This window comes from Schistocerca gregaria, chromosome 11 (assembly GCF_023897955.1).
Source record: "Schistocerca gregaria isolate iqSchGreg1 chromosome 11, iqSchGreg1.2, whole genome shotgun sequence".
Lineage (NCBI taxonomy): Eukaryota > Metazoa > Arthropoda > Insecta > Orthoptera > Acrididae > Schistocerca > Schistocerca gregaria.
Window position 1 is genome coordinate 25,465,239 of NC_064930.1, and position 21,589 is coordinate 25,486,827.

Genomic DNA, 21,589 nt, shown 5'->3' on the forward strand with positions numbered 1-21,589 from the left:
CAGGTAATGCCATAAATTATCTGGGAGTACGCATTAGGAGTGATTTAAAATGGAATGATCATATAAAGTTGATCGTCGGTAAAGCAGATGCCACATTGAGATTAATTGGAAGAATCCTAAGAAAATGCAATCCGACAACAAATGAAGTAGGTTACGGTACGCTTGTTCGCCCACTGCTTGAATACTTCTCAGCAGTGTTGGATCCGTACCAGATAGGGTCGATAGAAGAGAGAAGATCCAACGGAGAGCAGCGCGCTTCGTTACAGGATCATTTAGTAATCGCGAAAGCGTTACGGAGATGATAGATAAACTCCACTGGAAGACTCTGCAGGAGAGACGCGCAGTAGCTCGGTACGGGCTTTTGTTAAAGTTTCGAGAACATACCTTCACCGAAGAGTCAAGCAGTATATTGCTCCCTCCTACGTATATCTCGCGAAGAGACCATGAGGATAAAATCAGAGAGATTGGAGCCCACACAGAAGCATACCGACAATCCTTCTTTCGACGTACAATACGAGACTGGAATAGAAAGGACAACCGATAGAGGTACTCAGGGTACCCTCCGCCACACACCGTCAGGTGGCTTGCGGAGTATGGATGTAGATGTAGATGAACAATCATTTGTGGGTCTGCGCAGGTCTTTCTGAGGGCAGTTGCTGCTTTGTTTGGGCTCAACCGCTCCTTTCTTTTCCTTAAGTTACGATAAATGTCTCAAACAATTATGTACAGCAATGGTACTCCGCAGCCTGATATGAGGCTTTTCTCCGTATAGTTTTATTGATGGGTTTTTAATTTCAAAATAACTTCCGGGAATTCAGCCAGGTAACACTTTCAGCGAACGCCGATATTTCGGCGGGAGAACAGCCCGCCATTTTCAAGGCAACTGCAACGGACAGGCGGCGTACATGCAAATTTAAAACCTCGGTTCTCGGGCTGAAGCAGGAAAGATAACACACACACTGAACACTGGTGCCACCAAAGATGACCAAAGTCAGAGCTATCCATAGTGAGACTATGAATTCGCAGGTGAGGTAGCACTGACACTGTCCCTCTGTTTCTTGACAAGGGAGAGAGCCGGATTCCAAACAGAGTTTAAACAGAAACCTCCATCCCTGATAACGAGGTTGCTCGCTAATTTAATCTCAACTGCCTCCCTAATAACACTGTCCCAATAGCTGGACGTGCATGCCAATATCTCGGTGTTGTCACGTAACATGGGCTGACCAGAGTCCAGAGTCCAAGCACTGTTCGGCGGCAGCAGCAGATCTACTTGGCTGCTCTGATCGTGTGTGCCGTTCATGCTCAGTACGTCGGTCCTCCACGGTCCTGACAGTTTGACCAATATATGCCATGCCGCAGCTACAAGGAATGCGATATTCACCCGCCTTACGCAGAGCAAGATCATCCTTAACAGGACTCTTTGACTTTAGATGGAGATCGAAAAACACATTTCACACGTATTTCCGTAAAATTCGACCGATCTTGTTGGAAGTGTTTCCTACGTAAGGCAAAAACACAGTAGACTTAGTTGTCGACTCAGAATTATCATCAATCACTCGATGTACAGTTGGTCGAGAGCGCAACGCAAGTTCAATCTGTCTGTCTATATAACCATTTTGACGAAATGTAACTTCAAGATGGCACAGCTCAGCTGGAAAAGTCTCAGCGTCAGAAACGGCATGTGCCCTGTGTACCAAGGTACGAAGTACCCCTTCCCGCTGAGCTGGATGGTAACAACTACACTCCTGGAAATGGAAAAAAGAACACATTGACACCGGTGTGTCAGACCCACCATACTTGCTCCGGACACTGCGAGAGGGCTGTACAAGCAATGATCACACGCATGGCACAGCGGACACACCAGGAACCGCGGTGTTGGCCGTCGAATGGCGCTAGCTGCGCAGCATTTGTGCACCGCCGCCGTCAGTGTCAGCCAGTTTGCCGTCGCATACGGAGCTCCATCGCAGTCTTTAACACTGGTAGCATGCCGCGACAGCGTGGACGTAAACCGTATGTGCAGTTGACGGACTTTGAGCGAGGGCGTATAGTGGGCATGCGGGAGGCCGGGTGGACGTGCCGCCGAATTGCTCAACACTTGGGGCGTGAGGTCTCCACAGTACATCGATGTTGTTGCCAGTGGTCGGCGGAAGGTGCACGTGCCCGTCGACCTGGGACCGGACCGCAGCGACGCACGGATGCACGCCAAGACCGTAGGATCCTACGCAGTGCCGTAGGGGACCGCACCGCCACTTCCCAGCAAATTAGGGACACTGTTGCTCCTGGGTTATCGGCGAGGACCATTCGCAACCGTCTCCATGAAGCTGGGCTACGGTCCCGCACACCGTTAGGCCGTCTTCCACTCACGCCCCAACATCGTGCAGCCCGCCTCCAGTGGTGTCGCGACAGGCGTGAATGGAGGGACGAATGGAGACGTGTCGTCTTCAGCGATGAGAGTCGCTTCTGCCTTGGTGCCAATGATGGTCGTATGCGTGTTTGGCGCCGTGCAGGTGAGCGCCACAATCAGGACTGCATACGACCAAGGCACACAGGGCCAACACCCGGCATCATGGTGTGGGGAGCGATCTCCTACATTGGCCGTACACCTCTGGTGATCGTCGAGGGGACACTGAATAGTGCACGGTACATCCAAACCGTCATCGAACCCATCGTTCTACCATTCCTAGACCGGCAAGGGAACTTGCTGTTCCAACAGGCCAATGCACGTCCGCATGTATCCCGTGCCACCCAACGTGCTCTAGAAGGTGTAAGTCAACTACCCTGGCCAGCAAGATCTCCGGATGTGTCCCCCATTGAGCATGTTTGGGACTGGATGAAGTGTCGTCTCACGCGGTCTGCACGTCCAGCACGAACGCTGGTCCAACTGAGGCGCCAGGTGGAAATGGCATGGCAAGCCGTTCCACAGGACTACATCCAGCATCTCTACGATCGTCTCCATGGGAGAATAGCAGCCTGCATTGCTGCGAAAGGTGGATATACACTGTACTAGTGCCGACATTGTGCATGCTCTGTTGCCTGTGTCTATGTGCCTGTGGTTCTGTCAGTGTGATCATGTGATGTATCTGACCCCAGGAATGTGTCAATAAAGTTTCCCCTTCCTGGGACAATGAATTCACGGTGTTCTTATTTCAATTTCCAGGAGTGTATTAGCTGTAAGTACAAGTCGGTGTGAGTACGTTTCCTGTAGACTGCATTTCCCAATGATCCATCATCCTTCCTCCTAAACAAAACATCAAGAAAGGGAAGGCAACCATCCTCTTCCACGTCCGTTGTAAAACGTTCGGGTGCATCGAGTTCAGATGTTCTAGAAAGGCATTCAAATTCTCCCTACCATGAGGCCAAACAATGGAGGTATCGTCAACGTATCTAAAGAGACAGGCGGGTTTCAAAGGCGCCGACTCCAATGCACGTTCCTCGAAGTCTGCCATAAACAAATTTGCGATCGCAGGAGACAACGGACCAGCCATCGCAACTCCATCTGTCTGCTCGTAATACTGGCCATTGGATAAAAAGTAAGTGGATGTCAACACAAGCCGAGAGAGATTAGTTAATTCAGCACCAAACCTGGCCTCAATTAACAGCAACGAATCAGACAGAGGAACACGAGTGAAGAGAGAGGCCACATCGAAACTCACTAAAATATGAGACATTCAACCGCAGTCCCTCCAAACGACGTAAAAAATCAGCTGAGCTCCTGATACGATGTTCACACCGACCTACTTGTGGACTCAACAGAGAAGCAAGATGCTTGGCTACACGATATGTCGGAGCGCCTATGTTACTCACTATAGGACGGAAAAGTGATTGCTTAAAAACGCATGATTCCACTACATTGTCCGTATACTCCAACATCTACGTATGTCAAGTTGTAACGAGCATCGCTTGAAGCAAATAAAACTGCAGGAAAATAATTTTTATAATTTTAGTGAAATGAGTCTGAATAACACCGATCTTCGTTTCCTATGAGGCGAAAGGTAACATTTCGACTGTCGCAGCCGGAATTTCGCAGCCCGCCTGCCTAGAGCTTTAAAGCCCTCAGTGGCGAAGCTCTTCACAGGCTTTTCGGAATTAGCCCGCCCAAAAATTTTAAGAGAACTTGCAATCCGCCATACAGGCGAGTCTGTGTAAGCCGTGCTTCAATCTGTGTGAGCCGTGCTTCAATCTGTGTGAGCCGTGCTTCAATCTGTGTAAGCCGTGCTTCAATCTGTGTAAGCCGTGCTTCAATCTGTGTAAGCCGTGCTTCAATCTGTGTAAGCCGTGCTTCAATCTGTGTAAGCCGTGCTTCAATCTGTGTAAGCCGTGCTTCAATCTGTGTAAGCCGTGCTTCAATCTGTGTAAGCCGTGCTTCAATCTGTGTAAGCCGTGCTTCAATCTGTGTAAGCCGTGCTTCAATCTGTGTAAGCCGTGCTTCAATCTGTGTAAGGCGTGCTTCAATCTGTGTAAGGCGTGCTTCAATCTGTGTAAGGCGTGCTTCAATCTGTGTAAGGCGTGCTTCAATCTGTGTAAGCCGTGCTTCAATCTGTGTAAGCCGTGCTTCAATCTGTGTAAGCCGTGCTTCAATCTGTGTAAGCCGTGCTTCAATCTGTGTAAGCCGTGCTTCAATCTGTGTAAGCCGTGCTTCAATCTGTGTTTCCAGTGTTTGAAACAGGTTTACGAAGACAATTCTCTGAAGGAACCAACCGTGAACAAGTGGTTAAAAAGGTTCCGGGATGGCCGAGAAGAAGTGAACGATGACCCTCGCCCAAGACGCCCGTCGACACCTAGTTCCGATGCGAATGTTGAACGAATTCGGGCTCGTGATCTTAGAGACCGTAGATTGACAGTATGAATGATTGCTGTCAATCCCCAAAACAATCTTTTACGAAATCCTGACACAAAAACTAGAAATGAAGAAATTGTGTGCGAAAATCGTACCGACGCTCTCGGCGCCAGATAAGAAAGCAAAGACGGTTGAGTGCTGTTAGGACTGGCTGGAAGCAGAGGAACGAGGGTACTTGCTCAACCGAGACATCACTGGAGACGAGTCCTGGCTTTACGAATTCGGTGTGGAGCTCAAACCTCAAAGCGAGGAACGGAAACTAGCAGGACAACCGAGAACAAAAAAGTCGCGAAAATCTAGGTCCAATGTGAAGACAATGTTGAATGTTTTCTTTGATTCTAGCGGCATTGTTCACAAGGAATTTGTCGCTTCCGGCCAGAGAGTGAACGGAAATTTTTACGTCGAAGTTCTGACACGTCTCAGAGCTCGTGTGGCCCGAGTTCGACCGGAGTTGGCAAAAGGGGGCAGGTGGATGCTTCATCACGACAATGCGCCCGCTCACACGTCGCTCGTTGTGCCCGAGTTTTTGGCCCGGAGCTCATTCGCCGTGACAGACCACCCGCCTTATTCACCCGATTTAGCCCCGTGTGACTTCTCCATGTTTCCAAAATGCAAAACATGGGAGATGTGGAAGCCATCAAGGCGGAAACGACACGGCAACTGGACATCATCAGAAATGAAGACTTTCAGGAATGTTATCAACAGTGGAAACGGCGTTGGCAGAAGTGTATCGCGTCTCAGGGCGAGTACTTTGAAGGATACCATATTGTAATACCTGAATAATTGTAAAATAAAGTTATTATTCAACTTTTATACGTATTTTCCGAACAAACCTCGTACAATTTTTGCTACATTATCCACCACTCTGATGCCAATATCAATGTTCTCTCAGTGGCGATTTTAGCACATCGGCCAAAGTTGTTGAAAACTGAAAGATGAAAGGCTGACTTTGTGCCAGGTTTTCATTAAGGCTCTGGGTGACTCCCCAATAATATTCTGTATTGGTATTCATAATACTGATTTGTTGTCGATGAGACTGTTGCAGAAGATCCCACGGACGTATAAACAGTCGAAGGTTGTAGTTCCTATGCCAGCTACACTTAGGATTTGTTGGCGAATGCTATTAACGAAATTCATGAGAAGCTAACAAATATCCTCATGAACAAATTGCATGGGAAACGTCGTGCATCACCGTGTGGATATATTGTATTCATTAAAGAAGGGCAGGGTGTGTTTGCTGCACATGCAGTGGCAATATGTGATTATGGTTTCCCATTTTCATTGCTGGATTTACGGTTCAAAGTGTAGCTCGACTGACGTGGTCGCAGAGTTTCAGGGGTACAAATGAAACACGAGTTTAAAAAAAAAGTATGGAAACAGCAATTTTGAAATGTACTGTAAAATTTAATAATACATTAAAAACAAAATAAAATATAATTATTTTCGAGAGATTTTACTCTTTACTCTCACAAAAGTACCTTGTAGGTGGTTGGCATTTGGCCGCTCACTGTTCAGCATTCAGAAACCCAAGAACAAGACAGTCGCAAATCACCCCCCCCCCCCCCCCCCCGCCATTTTGTGGCTCCTCTACAACTGTCCAGAAGTTGTCAATCCCTTCCACAAAATGCGGACATGAACTCCACTGAGAATTTATGGGATACGTTAGAAAGAAATATTCGAGGAGTGTAAACAAAACGTCAGGAGACGACTGCAAGAAGAAGGGACAAAATCTAAGTATTTTGTACTTACATAAGCTTGTACAAAGTATGTCAAAACGGCTGACAAGTGCTACAACATCGCTGTAGAAGTACAAAGTACTAATTCCTCATTATTTCCTGAGTTTTTTTGTTTATTTCTGCACTTTGTACCAAAACATTTGCGAATTGAAATCTATGTTATTTCACATAAATGTGAAATTATTTCTATTTCGTAAGTCATTAAGTGAAGTAAAATGTCCAATTTATTGCTCTGTGAATATCATTCTATCTGTTGGAATAACAAACATAATTCGTTTAATTGTTTATCTGTTATTTCTCGAAGTAAATGAAATCTATTCTTTTGGTCCCAAACTTATGAAAGACACTTTACATTAGTGTACGTGGATTTTGAATAACACCAACGATGGGTTGCTTGACCCTTTCTATTTAATCTTGAGTAATGAACGTGAATTTACGGCATTGGGCGATGGACAACCCTACCATTGTATGTCAGCAACCACTACACGATGAAGAAATAGCCATTTGGTGCGTTTTAACAGGAGCGCGCATCATTGGACCGATATTTTTTGACAATACCCTCAAACACGTTTGCATACATGGAAATTTATGATGCATTTTGAGCTCGACTCACTGAATACGGACGGAAATACTGCGTCTTCCAGCAAGATGGGACAACGTGCCACCGTCTAAGGTACCCCTGCAACGAGTCAACGATGTCTTCACAGAGGAACGAACTGTTAGCAGTTAATGGTCACTACGTTCGCCGGACCTAACAACGTTTCTTTTTTTTTCCTATGGGGCAATTGAAGAGTAAGGGCTACGAAACAAATCCATAGAAAACAGAGGAACTGAAAAACATCGGCTGTGAAGTTACCGTCATCGATACCCGGACTTTACGCCAGGTGTATCTGAATGCGCTCAGACGTGCACAGCCGTATACTGATATTGCGAGGAGTCAGTTTCAGCATCTTCTGTAAATGAATTGTTACAATATTTTTCATTGCATATGGTAAGTCGATCCCAGCTTTTCGTTTCTGTAATTTCACTGTCTTTCCTTTATACTTACACGACTACTTCTGTGTGCGCCACCCTGTACAATTAACAGCTGAAGATAGTAAGTGGAAAAAATACACTATATGCCGTTCATCATAAGAATAAAGCTGATGTAAACATTACGCCATGTATTCTTCCGCGTTTGCTCGAATCTCATTGGATTTCGTTTCACGTGGAGCGGAACCCAAGCTGTGACCAGTACAGTCAAGTTCGATTATGCAAAAAATTGGCGATTTCTCAATCTGGGGAACAATCGAGAATGGGGTACCGCAAGGTTGGGTCTTGGGTCCTCTGCTGTTCTTAATATATATTAATGACTTGCCATTCTATATTCACGAAGATAGAAAGCTGGTACCTTTTGCCAATGATACAAGTAAAGCTATCACACCCGACAGACAAGAATTAACTGATGAAAGTGCGAACGATGTTTTTCAGAAAATCATTAAGTGGCTCTCTGGAAATAGGCCCTCATTAAACTTTGACAAAACACAGTATATACAGTTCCACACTGTAAATGGAATGACACCATTAATAAATATAGACTTCGATCAGAAATCGGTGGCTACAGTAGAATATTCAAAATTTCTAGGTGCATGTACTGATGAGGGGTTGAACTGGAAAAAACACACTGAAGATCTGCTGAAACGTTTTTCAGCCACTTATGCTATTAGGGTCACTGCAAATTTTGGCGATATACATCTCAGTAAATTGGCTTACCACGCCTATTTTCATTCTCTACTTTCGTATGGCATCATATTCTGGGGTAACTCATCATTGAGCAGAAGAGTGTTCACTGCACAAAAGCGTGTAATCAGAATAATCGCTGGAGCTCATCCAAGATCATCCTCACACTTATTTAAAGAGCTACAGATCTTCACTCTAGCCTCACAATGTATATATTCACTTATGAAATTTGTTATTAACAATCCGAAGGAATTCAAAAGTAATAGCAGTGTACATGGCTACAACACTAGGAGAAAGGATGATCTTCACTGCTCAAGCTTAAATCTGACTTTGGCTCAGAAGGGGGTAAATTATGCTGCCACAAAAGCCTTTGGTCAATTACCTAATGGCATCAAAAGTCTGACAGATAGCCATATAGTATTTAAAAGGAAATTAAAAGAATTTCGGAATGGCAACTCCTAATCATTAGATGAATTTTTGGATGTAGTGAGTTATTTCCCAAGCCCCCACCCCAAAAAAATTAAAAATATTAAGTGTCATATAATAGTTTATACAATGTAATATCTTGTATAGACACCTTTCATTAACCTGGCACGTTCCACATCATTACGAAGTGTCGTATTCATGACCTATGGAACAAGTACTAATCTAATTTAATTACAAGGACACGTTTCATGCTGTGCTACACGCACATAGAATGAGTGATAATGCGGGACAACAGCTTTACTGGCGCATTATACTTTGACACCACTTCCCAGCGCCAGCGGTCCAACTGATCTGCAATGGTGAGAGTAGTTGCAATTCAGACGTATAAAGAGACGAGCAATGAATCAATACAGCTTCGAATGTAATTTAATTTTTAATGAGGATGGAATAATATTCGGAGGAACTCCAGCACTACCGCGCGCTTCTTATGTGACCAGATGGAAAACATGAAATGCATTCTTTCTCACCTGACATAGTATTCCAATTAAAAACTAAAGTGATGAAAATATGGGGTAATTTTTCTGAGCGAACTGTGTGTAATGCAAAAGCATACTGCAAGGATTTCGCCGTACTGTCAAATGCTGAAGCCAATGAGGGTATTAATTATTGTCAGTCATCTGGTAATTTCTCAGCTCCTTCCATATCCGAATCCGATAAATACATTTCAGCTCTGGAATTATCACCTGCTACGTTGATAACGAGCCTATCAACACAATCCACGACGCCAACCAGGCGCCGCATTTTCTCTTCTTTCATGACGAGCTGTTCTATATCCCGCCAGTGTTCGGCAGTGAAGTGTGAAAAAGCTGCGTGCGTCAGTTACAGCACGTCTGGCGGCCTAACAGTCTTGTTACTTTTCGGCCCAAATCCGGCAGCTTGGCTCCAGATCAGTACTGTTAGGTTCACATTGTAATGGTACAGCAGCAAATCAAAGAAGTGCATTTGCATGATGTGCTCGATGCTCTGAAAATTATTGTTGTTTCATGTTTCTACGATAGTTCTCTACTTCTGCGGTATAAAACTATGCACATAGTCCAAGCAAAGAGGATTTCGTTTTTCAGTTTTGTCTTAAAAATTAAACTGTTATGTTTGCTTAATTTAAGCAACTTTTATGAATATCAAGAACTCAGATGGCAACCCAGTTCTAAGCAAAGAAGGGAAGGCAGAAAGGTGGAAGGAGTATATAGAGGGTCTATACAAGGGCGATGTACTTGAGGACAATATTATGGAAATGGAAGAGGATGTAGATGAAGATGAAATGGGAGATATGATACTGCGTGAAGAGTTTGACAGAGCACTGAAAGATCTGAGTCGTGAGTTGAAACAAGGCCCCGGGAGTAGACAGCATTCCATTAGAACTACTGACTGCCTCGAGAGAGCCAGTCCTGACAAAACTCTACCTTCTGGTGAGCAAGATGTATGAGACAGGCAAAATACCTTCAGACCTCAAGAAGAATATAATAATTCCAACCACAAAGAAAGCAGCTGTTGACAAATGTGAAAATTACCGTCATAGCTGCAAAATACTAACGCAAATTCTTTACAGGCGAATGGAAAAACTGGTAGAAGCCGACCTCGGGGAAGATCAGTTTGGATTCTGTAGGAATGTTGGAACACGTGAGGCAATACTAACCTTACGACTTATCTTAGAAGAAAGATTCAGGAAAGGCAAACCTATGTTTTTAGCATTTGTAGACTTAGAGGAAGCTTTTGACAATGTTGACTGGAATACTCTCTTTCAAATTCTAAAGGTGGCTGGGGTAAAATACAGGGACTGAAAGGCTATTTACAATTTGTACAGAAACCAGATGGCAGTTATAAGAGTCGAGGGACATGAAAGGGAAGCAGTGGTTGGGAAGGGAGTGAGACAGTGTTGTAGCCTCTCCCTGATGTTATTCAATCTGTATATTGAGCAAGCAGTAAAAGGAAAAAAGAAAAGTTAAGAGTAGGTCTTAAAATCCATGGAGAAGAAATAAAAACTTTGAGGTTCGCTGACGACATTGTAATTCTGTCAGAGACAGCAAAGGACTTGCAAGAGGAGTTGAACGGAATGGATAGTGTGTTGAACGGAGGATATAAGATGAACATGAACAAAAGCAAAACGAAGATAATGGAATGTAGTCGAATTAAGTTGGGTGACGCTGAGGGAATTAGATTAGGAAATGAGACAAAGTAGTAAGGGAATTTTGCTATTTGGGGAGCAAAATAACTGACGATGGTCGAAGTAGACAGGATATAAAATGTAGACTGGCAATGGCAAGGAAAGCGTTTCTGAAGAAGAGAAATTTGGTAACATCGAGTATAGATTTAAGTGTCAGGAAGTCGTTTCTAAAAGTATTTGTATAGAGTGTAGCCATGTATGGAAGTGAAACATGGACGATAAATAGTTTGGACAAGAAGAGAATAGAAGCTTTCGAAATGTGGTGCTACAGAAGAATGCTGAAGATTAGATGGGTGGATCACATACCTAATGAGGAAGTATTGAATAGGATTGGGGAGAAGAGAAGTTTGTGGCACAACTTGACCAGAAGAAGAGATCGGTTGGTAGGACATGTTCTGAGGCATCAAGGGATCATCAATTTTGTATTGGAGGGCAGCGTGGAGGGTAAAAATCGTAGAGGGAGATTAAGAGCTGAATACACTAAGCAGATTCAGAAGGATGTAGGTTGCAGTAGGTACTGGGAGATGAAGCAGCTTGCACAGGATAGAGTAGCATGGAGAGCTGCATCAAACCAGTCTCAGGACTGAAGACAACAACAACAATATGGATTCATTCCGTTACGCTACCGAGTGCGCTACACGTATGATTTGGGTTTATAAATCAACTGTACTACACACAGTCGCTGGGAAAACTTCAGAGCCGATCATCTCCGTAAATTTATGGAAAACATTGAGAACAGCCTATATCTCGGCACTTTTTAACCGTATTTCTCACGCGTGTTTCACTACGGAACAGAATGCAGCCTCAGCCATTTTCATACTGCGCATTAACAACGCGACAATCAGAGCACACCGGTGCAGAGGCAGTGACTGTACTCAATTTTTGAAATAAAAACAACGTAGCTAAGACGCGACTGAGAGAAACGTCTGTAGTCGTTAATACATTTGAATTAGAGATGGGCAAACTCGTTCATCCTTGGGAACCAGTTCACTGCTGATCGTTCTTTTTTGGGAACCGTTCATTTTTACTCGTTCACCGTTCATTTGTGCTTGGTACATGGTTCTTATGAAAAACTGGAAACTAGTAGTGTAGATGACTGAAGGATGGAGGGCGCCGAGAGGGGGCACTTGCTTCCCCCTGGAGTATACAGTTTTTATTCGTCACAGAATTCTTACACACTTTTAGAAGTAATTTCTGCGATTCCGCAGAACCTCTCGTTTAGCCAACCGTAGCCTTGTGTGGTTGATCACAGGGAAATAATACAGGGTGGCGCACGGAAGACGGGCCCCGAGTACAGACTGCTCGCCAATTACGCACGATTTGTTACCCGTTCCGAGCAGCTACAACAAACAGATAAACATGTAACAATTAGGCAGTGAAGAAATAACAAATAAGCAACAACTGCGAAACAATCGATGACGAATGTTGTGGAACAATGGGCAGTCTAGTGGTCGGGGCCGATTTTTCGTGTGCCAGCCTGTACCACTGAAATAACATTGTATTAGTTATCATATTTTCTTTGCAAAATTTGACAGCAGACACTCGATTAAGGAGTGCAGGCTTCGTTCTGTTGTAAATCGGTCTGCCTTCCATAGCAATGAACATGCCGTTTTACCTTGGATCAAAGAAAGACGGAAAATAGCCGCTCCTCTACAAGCAAAGATGTTACTCGGTGGGCACACGGTCAGGTGAAGACTAACAGATAGGCCGGCAGGGTCAGCGCGAACGGAAATAAGGATTTACGGAACTAAAACGTGTTTACGACCCAGCACGGCAACCCCAGAACACAGCCGCCTTTCCTTTTCGAGGCAAGATCGTAGCAAATGCAACGTCTTTGTTTTCTGTTCGTTTACGTAAAATAATTCACATTCGCTAGGGAATTACTCGCATTACATAACGGGCCAGTAATGAGTCGTCTACCAAACCAACATTAATAGCTTTCTTTGAAATTTGCTGGTGTCTACATGATATTGTTTGCGCATCAAACTGCCATACTATGTGGGAAGTGAAGTGAGCTGATATGCCCTTTTGTTACCTGAAAAGGCGTACCTTTTAGATACAACGTAGTTTTTATGTAATTTACGTAACTATAAAATACTTTTTGATTACCGGTTGTGGACGCTGAATAGCCAGAGCCAAGTGCAAGAACAGTTTGGAACACATGTAATGTAAAATGGGCGAGCGCAGTGAACGAAACGAACAGCTGGGTGCTGAACTAACCAGGAGCAGTCGGCAGTGGAACTGAGGCAGGCGGCCGTGCGAAGAACGACGAGGGAGGCCGAGGCTGAGGCGAGCACGCGACCCAGGCTGGAGCGAGAACTGCCGAAGTGACCGCCGTGACCGAAGTGAAAGACATTTCCTTGGAACTCGTTCCTCGGTCCTTTCGTTCATCTTGGTGAACCGTTCCTTTGCACCCGTTCGTTCGCGAACTACCCATCTCTAATTTGAATGTCTACATTTAATACGTAAGTGGGACCTACTTCCAAGGGAGTAACGAGACCAGTGTACGCGTTTTTTTTGTGTAGTCTTATGATGGATTATAGTGGAAAGCAGAACATTTCCAGCACAAACTCGCATGTACAACAAACTAATAAAGCATTCAGTGCTCTACCCTACTAAACGGTGTAGGCCTCCTGACAAACTATTAGTTCAATTCTTTTATCTTGGCGGCTCGTGCATGCCCGCCCAGACGCGCGAGATTGCTGCGTTGCCAGTTGCAAACGACGCACGCGCCAAGAGAAGCAGCGCCGTAGTGGAGTATAGTATAGTCCGCAAACTTACGTTCAGGGGGCGAGCGCGCAGTTTATGAAGTAAAGCCACCACGGCCGCATTAACCCTTTCGCTGCTACAGAGATGTGCTCCCCCGTATTTGGCCCAAAAAATTTGATTTTTTACACATTTTCTTGACTGATACCTTCCCCCCATAATTTTGTTTCGATGTTCAGCGCAGTTATTCTGCAGCATTAAATGTAGTAAACCACTGCACGAAATTTTGAAGAGTTTGCAGAGCATATGCTTTCCGTATGGTCGATTTTGGTGGCCACAATGTTGAGAATGAAATGTGGACAAGATACCTAAATTTCAAATAAAATTTTCTGTACAACAATATTTCATTTAAGTACCACATAGGTGTCGTAATATTTCACGACTGTAATAAAAGTTTTATTTATACCAGAGTCATTTCGCTTTTTTCTAAAAAGTTCTGATTAAAACAAAGTTGGCGAAGTACACAAAACTGAATTGTGAGCGTAATAAAACATACAAACTAAAATATTTTGTCAGTGAGGCGCAGTGCGCAAACAATTTGTGTTTGTCACAATGGACTTGCCAAAACATACATCAGTCGACGAAAACACTGAATGTGATGATGTTGCCAAAGGAGTGATGCAAAGAATTGCGTCAGACAATCAAGTAGCTCGGCAACGTACGAGCCGAAATTCTGCTCTAAACAATACTTTTAATACTGTCGCGAAAGAATATATCTCAATATGAATAGTAAAACAGCGACTGCGGAAGAGAAGATATACAAACAAAACAGATAACATCAATATTGTATGCGTGCCTTTTCATTGTTTTTAATTGCTGTGAAAAGAAATATTGGAGGATAAAATTAGGAAAACCGAAAACTTATGATTATAATGAAGGGGCCAAGCACAAAAAATTTCAAAAAATTACATTCAAACGTATAAAATTTATGAAGTTAGACACTTCGATATTGTTTTTAAATAAAGAAACTATCAAGCATCGAACAAAGTTTGAACTCTGTGCTATCGCTTAGCAGCCAAGCACCTTAACCATTACGCCAACATAGCTAGTCATTCAATGGAACTAATGGAGGACTCTAAAATACCGACAAACACTGTTGGTGTGACTATGAATTATTCACGTTTCGTCGAAGTACAATAGGAAATAAACAATTACCGCTGTTCTTTATTGCAAAAAAGCGGTTCGTGAGAATGATAAAAACACCTTTCCTTGCTATCGCCTGAATTAAGAGGCTTATTGCTTGTTTGGTTTAATTAATTAATAGAATATGAAGTAATTGGTGTAAATAATGCTTTTTCCAAACTTTCTATAAAAGAAAGTCTGCTATCACGACATTGCTTTTGTACAGTTACTTTATTTATGACTGAACGTTTCTACAACTGAAGACACTCGTCTGTGCTCTATACTGCAGGCGAGCTCTGGCAACGTCGTTCTCTGTTCATTGGCTGACTGTTTTGCGATGTCAAGATGCGCAGAACGAACCTAAACTCGGTCGCCGTCGTAAATGACGCTACTTACTACATACAGACTTGGACCGAACACTCGTATGACGTCCACTGAACCTAACGTCCTTCGAAAACTGGCGACAGTAACAGACGCCCGACAGTGTTTTGAAAAAAACTTACTATTGACGATTTTTTATCCGTCGACGGCATACAGCGTGAGCAACGAAGCACACGTAAGCACATGTTTATGACTTAGCAACTACGTTTTTACCTCAACGAAGAGTCCAGAAGCAGAGTTAAAAGCTACAAACGTAAATGCATCACGCATCTTGACAAGCGGTTGAATCAGTCTAGGTAGTACATCGCTGCATAATCTTTGAACAACACGTCATCTCACAGCAAAAAATAATAGTTATGGAGCTTTCAAGAGTCCAGAATTTTTCCCAGTTTCTTATGACGTGAAGTTACTGTTAGTATGGTTACGCTACCGTTTTAAACATGTCATTGTATTTTCCAATGGCATACCGCAACATCAAGCACGTAGTTTCTCAAAAATGACGGAGAATTAAAAGGAAGAAATGCAAATTTGACAATAATACTTCTAACAAAAGCACACAGTGAGTTTCGTTACAAAGAATCATCCAACTAAATATCAGGCTAGTAACTACGCTGTTGCAGAAAGTTATCTGTATCAAAGCATTTGTTGTCTAGTCCGTTAAATCGCAAATTACTGAACTGAGACACAAACGCGTGAGAATGTGACACACATACGGGGCTAACTTACCGCTGTATGTCCTCAGAAGTACTTCCCCGATTCACCACGCAACTTTAATATGCTCCAAGTAGACACGCCTGCAACGAACTGCGACGTAGAACAGCCAGCGCTGCAGTGCTGCCGCCATGCTGCCAAACCGGGACTCGCAGACAACTGCGAAACGGCTGTGCGCTCAGCACTGCGAACGCATTCAACAATAAAATACACTGAGGTGACAAAAGACACGGGACAGCGGTATACACAAATACAGATGGCGGTAGTATCGCATACACGATGTGTAAAAGTGAAGTGCATCGGCGGGGCTCTCGTTTTGTAGTCAGGTGATTCATGCGGAAATATTCCCGACGTCATTATTGCTGTAGAACGGTAATTAACTGACATGAACTGACATGTGATGTCCCACAAGGACATCTTAGGGCCATTGCTTTTTCTTGTGGACATTAATGATCTCTCATCAGTTACACTGCCAGAAGCAGAGTTCGTTTTGTTTGCAGATGACACAAGTATTGCAATAAATAGTATGTCGAGTGTAGTTCTAGAAAGATCTGCTAATGATATTTTCATGGATATTAATAAATGGTTTAAAGCCAACTCACTGACATTAAACTTCGAAAAGACTCACTATATGCAATTCAGAACCTGTAAGAGCTTTCCACCAAGCATATGCATAAAGTACGAAGAAGAGCAGATAGAAGAGGTTGACAGTCTTAAATTCCCGGGATTACAACTTGATAATAAATTCAGTTGGGAGGAGCACACCACAGAACTGCAGAAACGCCTTAACAAATCCGTATTTGCAATTCGAGTGTTAGCAGACATAGGCGACTTAAAAGTGAAAAAGCTTGCATACTTTGCCTACTTTCATTCCATAATGTCATATGGTATAATTTTTTGGGGTAACTCTTCAAGTCAAACAAAAGTTTTCAGAGTCCAAAAGCGTGTAATACGTATTATTTGTGGAGTAAACTCACGGACGTCTCGTAGAAACCTCTTCAAAGAACCTGGGTATACTAACTACTGCCTCTTAGTATATTTACTCCTTAATGAAATTTGTCCTAAATAATATAGCTCTTTTTCCAACAAACAGCTCAGTTCATACATACGATACCAGGAACAAAAATGATCTGCACAAGGACTTAAAAGCACTTACTTTACTTCAAAAAGGGGCCCACTATTCAGGAACACTCATCTTCAATAATTTGCCAGCAAACATAAAAAAATTTAGTTACAAATAGAGATCAGTTTAAACGGAGCCTGAAAGACTTACTAGTGGCCAACTCCTTCTACTCCATTGACAAATTTATTAATAGAAACAAATGATGTGTTGTATATATTTATACTATTAGAATTATTTCAGTTTAAAAAAAATAAAAAATAAAAAAAGGTGACATGTTCCACATCCACGAGGATCTCCTCGACACGGATCTATGGAACGAAAACTAATCTACTCTAATCTAATCTAATATTGAACGTGGTATAGCACACGCATGCGACATTCCACTTCGGAAATCATTAGGGAAATCATTATTCCGCGATCCATAGACTCAAGAGTGTGCTGTGAAGACGTAATTTAAGGCATTCCCTTTCAACACGGGCAACGAAGTAGCCTTCACGTAATAACTAACGAGAGCAGCCGCGCTTGCGTGGGGTTGTCATTGCTGACAGACAAGCAACAACGGTGGGGCGGTAGGCCATAACACTCCTTTATTGACTCGATTATGAGCACGACAGAAATTAAGTCGTTGGCTTCTTAATGATACGGGCGTGGAGAATTTTTCATTGGTTAAATAGAATATACTGGAACTGAATTGTGTATTCCAGGGGGGCCAAGAACGCGTGTGGATCGCTCCCTCCTGACGTCACACGTCCCCCACTACCACACCAGCGACAGTGCATTCACGTAAGGAACACCGCCCTGCAAGCATGTGGCTTAGTTTCACATTACGACATTTGACAATATTAAGCTCTATACAACACGTCATATTGCGCAATACTGAATGTTTATTGGCTGTTCGTACACCTACAGAAAAATAAAAATAACGCCGGGTTTGAAACTGCATTACACCAACAATATCGTGCTTCTCACATCGTCACTCGTAAAATTCTTACAACATTTAAGCAGAGATATAGAAACAGACTTGAAAGTAGTCTACAGCATGCAGTATGATGTGGAATAAGTGATTCCGACTACATGTGAAACAAGCAAATTTTATGTTCTGGAACTACTGTACAAAATTTGCAATAACCACAATTCTCAACAAAACATATGACAAATAAAACAAAATTATCACCATTAATTTTATTACTTTTGGTTCACTGTAGACTTAATAAAGTACATATCCTGCACAAACTGACGTAGACGGCCAAACGCAGACAGTTTCACATGTTTTCGTCACTCAGATTGCCACGTAATTCTGACTTATTTAGTTTCATAATCGAAATAAACCTTTCGCAGACGTATGTCGATCTAGCCTCATTGTGGAGACAGGGAAACTCTTCCAGAGGAAAACCTTCGTAAAATTTCTAAACAGTTTTTACGTAAAAAAAATTGCCTTTAAACGGGAATTACACTGCAGATCGATCAATTCCATTTGCAAATGCACTTGAGTACTTTCAACTGAAATGGCAAAGTGTCTAGAAGATAGTCCAAAAACAGATGTCACACTGGCAGTGTCCTGAAAACGTTTGGAAAATTGTGCCTGTAGTTCCTACAGCATAGAAACGAATTCGTCAGAAGTCACGTTCTCTCTCTCTCTCAACAGTGGCGTCAAGAGTTCCACCGCCTCAACAATACACTCCTTGATGAAATCACCATCACTGAAAGGCTTATTCGCTCTTGCAATTTTGAGCGCTATTTTGTATCTTGCTCTTAAAGACAGGCCGCTACGTTCGGTTGCACGCTAAAAAAAAGGAAACAAAAATCGAGTGAACTCTAAATTCGAATTCTAACGACAAATATGTACAAATACGAACATCAGAAACACAAAGATTTTTTAAGTAGTACTCGCGTTCGGTCCGTCTCGCTGCATAACACTACGTCTTCCACCAACTTGTTTGATCTATCAACACATCTAAATCATTAAGTCCTTTGTGTGTGGTGTTATAATGCCGTTATATTGCAAATTTGCGGTGCCCGGCGACTATGCGACTGCATAGTAGACATTGAGAATTTTCACCCTTCTCTTCGAAAAATTATTGCAATTCCCATTCAGCTCTGAAGGCTCGTGACGTTGTGTCACTACCCCGCCTCTTTGTGAGCGTGTGTTCCATTGCAACAACCACTGTGCAGTACTTATAAGCTTCCTACGAATCTCTAACAAATAGCGAGGAATAAACACGGCTGCCACTACGAGTCAGCTAATGCACCCTGTGCCGGATGTAAAGATGTCGCATCGCACAGCTAGTCTGATGCCTCGCCGTCCCGAGCACTGCCGCGCAAGACCGAGGAAAGCCGAGCAGTGGCGAGGCCGCACGAGCCCTGGACGGCACGCGTGCACCGCATCTGCGCACGCGTGCAGTTTGGCACGCAGTGGCCGTCGCTGGTGTATTCGGGGACGTGTTTAGTGCTGCTGATGCAAATTCACACACTGTTGAGCAAATCTTTGATGACTGGAAATTCAATATGGCGTATAATCAGCGGCAGTTTGGCGTTACGATTCAGCAGCGTATCTACATCAACGTCTACGTGATTACTCAGCTATTCACAATAAAGTGCCTGGCAGAGGGTTCAATGAACCACCTTCAAGCTGTCTCTCTACCGTTTCACTCTCGAACGGTGCGCGGGAGAAACCGAGCACTTAAATTTTTCTGTGCGAGCGCTGATTTCTCTTATTTTATCGTGATGATTATTTCTCTCTATGTAGGTGGGTGCCAACAGAACGTTTTCGCAATCGGAAGAGAAAACTGGTGATTGAAATTTCACGAGAAGGTCCCGTCGCAACGAAAAACGTCTTTGTTTTAATGATTGCCACTCGAGATCAGGTATCACGTCTGTGGCACTGGCTCCCCTATTTCGCGATAATACGAAACGAGCTGCCCTTCTTTGAACTATTTAGAAGTCTTCCGTCAGTCCCGCCTGATGCGGATCCCACACCACACAGCAGTACTCCAGAATAAGGCGTACTAGCGTCGTGTAGGCAGTCTCTTTAGTAGTCCTGTTGCACCCTGAATTGTTCTGCCAATGAATCGCAGTCTTTGGTCTGCTCCACCGACAACATTATCTATGTGATGGTTCCAATTTAGGTTATTTGTAATTGTAATCTCTAAGTGTTTAGCTGAACTGACAGCCTTCAGGTTTGTGTTGACCTTGAACGCGCCTATGACTATGTGTGGCATTCTGGTCTCCTCTTCAAGCTCCAAACCTTCGCCCATCCTATCACCTACGTCCACCTGATCAGGTCCTTTCCTTCCCAACGTCCTTCCTATGTTACCATGCATAACACGGACTCCTACATCTTCTAACTCTGCCGGTGTGCCCCACGGTTCCATCCTCTCCCCTCTTCTATACCTTTTGTATGCGACAGAAATGCCGATGCCTTCACCCCCCATCCACCTTCTCCAGTACGCCAATGACACCAGCTTCCTTGCCCTCGCCCCCACCCTGCAACGCTCCCTACACCTCCTCCATTCCTATCTTGACCGGTTCACCACTTGGTGTAACCAGTGGCTGCTCAAGGTCAATCCTTCCAAGACCCGGGCGATCATTGTAGGCAAAACCACCCCTTCCTTCCGTCTCCTCGACTTCTATCTCACAATTTATGGCCATCCTGTCGCCCTCATCCCCACCCTTAAGTACCTTGGCATCACCCTCGACCGTCGCCTATCCTGGACTCGCCCCCCCCTCCCCCATCTCCGGACAATACAAGCCAAGGTACGCTCCTGATTCCATCTCCTCGAGCTCCTTTGTGGCCGCACATTGGATCTGGACCCCTCCACCATCCTCCACACCTATAAATCCCTTATCCGCCCTGTCTTCTCCTACACTCATCCTGCCTGGATCTCCACCCCTCTTACCTTTTACAAATCCCTTCAAATCCTGGAACACCATCTGCTCCGCCTCACCTATCTCATCCATCTACCCTCCCACACGCGGATCCTGTATGATCTCATTCTGTTCCCCCACCTCCTCATTTTCCTTGAAAGGCTACGGATCCTGTACACCTCCCGCAAACTCGATCCTCCTCACCCACTTGTCTCTCCCATCCTCTCCCACCCCCATCCGCTGCCGCACCTGTCTTCCCACATCCCACCTGCTCTCCATCTCTCCACTCTCCATACCCTCACCCCAGGTGGCTTCCACCAACTCCCCCTCCCTGATGATGGCCTCATCCCCTCCATCTATCCCTCCAACCAACTTTGATTCTCCTACTACCACACCCTCCCTCACACACCAAATTGGCGACAGTATGTGATGTGTCTCTTGCTTCCATCATTTGAGTGTTCTGCCTGCTTTTGATTCAAATGGCTCAGAGCACTGTGGGACTTAACATCTTAGGTCATCAGTCCCCTAGAACTTAGAACTACTCAAACCTAACTAACCTAAGGACATCACACTAATCCATGCCTAAGGCAGGATTCGAACCTGCGTCCGTAGCAGTCCCGCGGTTCCAGACTGCAGAGCTAGAACCGCACGAAAACCGCGGCCGGCGCCTGCTTTTGATCTCA

At 44.0% G+C, this 21,589-nt stretch overlaps 1 protein-coding gene across 2 annotated transcripts in view; it reads right to left on the bottom strand.

The window, feature by feature from the left end:
* The window catches only part of LOC126295351 (speckle-type POZ protein-like), a 155,444-nt gene that overhangs the window by 127,790 nt on the left and 6,065 nt on the right, over positions 1 to 21,589 (bottom strand). The window contains exon 2 of one of the 2 annotated variants that reach the window (XM_049987818.1): positions 15,935 to 16,103. The exons of the other annotated variant lie outside the window; for it this stretch is intronic. The gene's annotated coding sequence lies outside the window, so the exon portion shown is untranslated. The remainder of the gene's footprint in view (positions 1 to 15,934; positions 16,104 to 21,589) is intronic. 2 annotated transcript variants of the gene reach the window in all.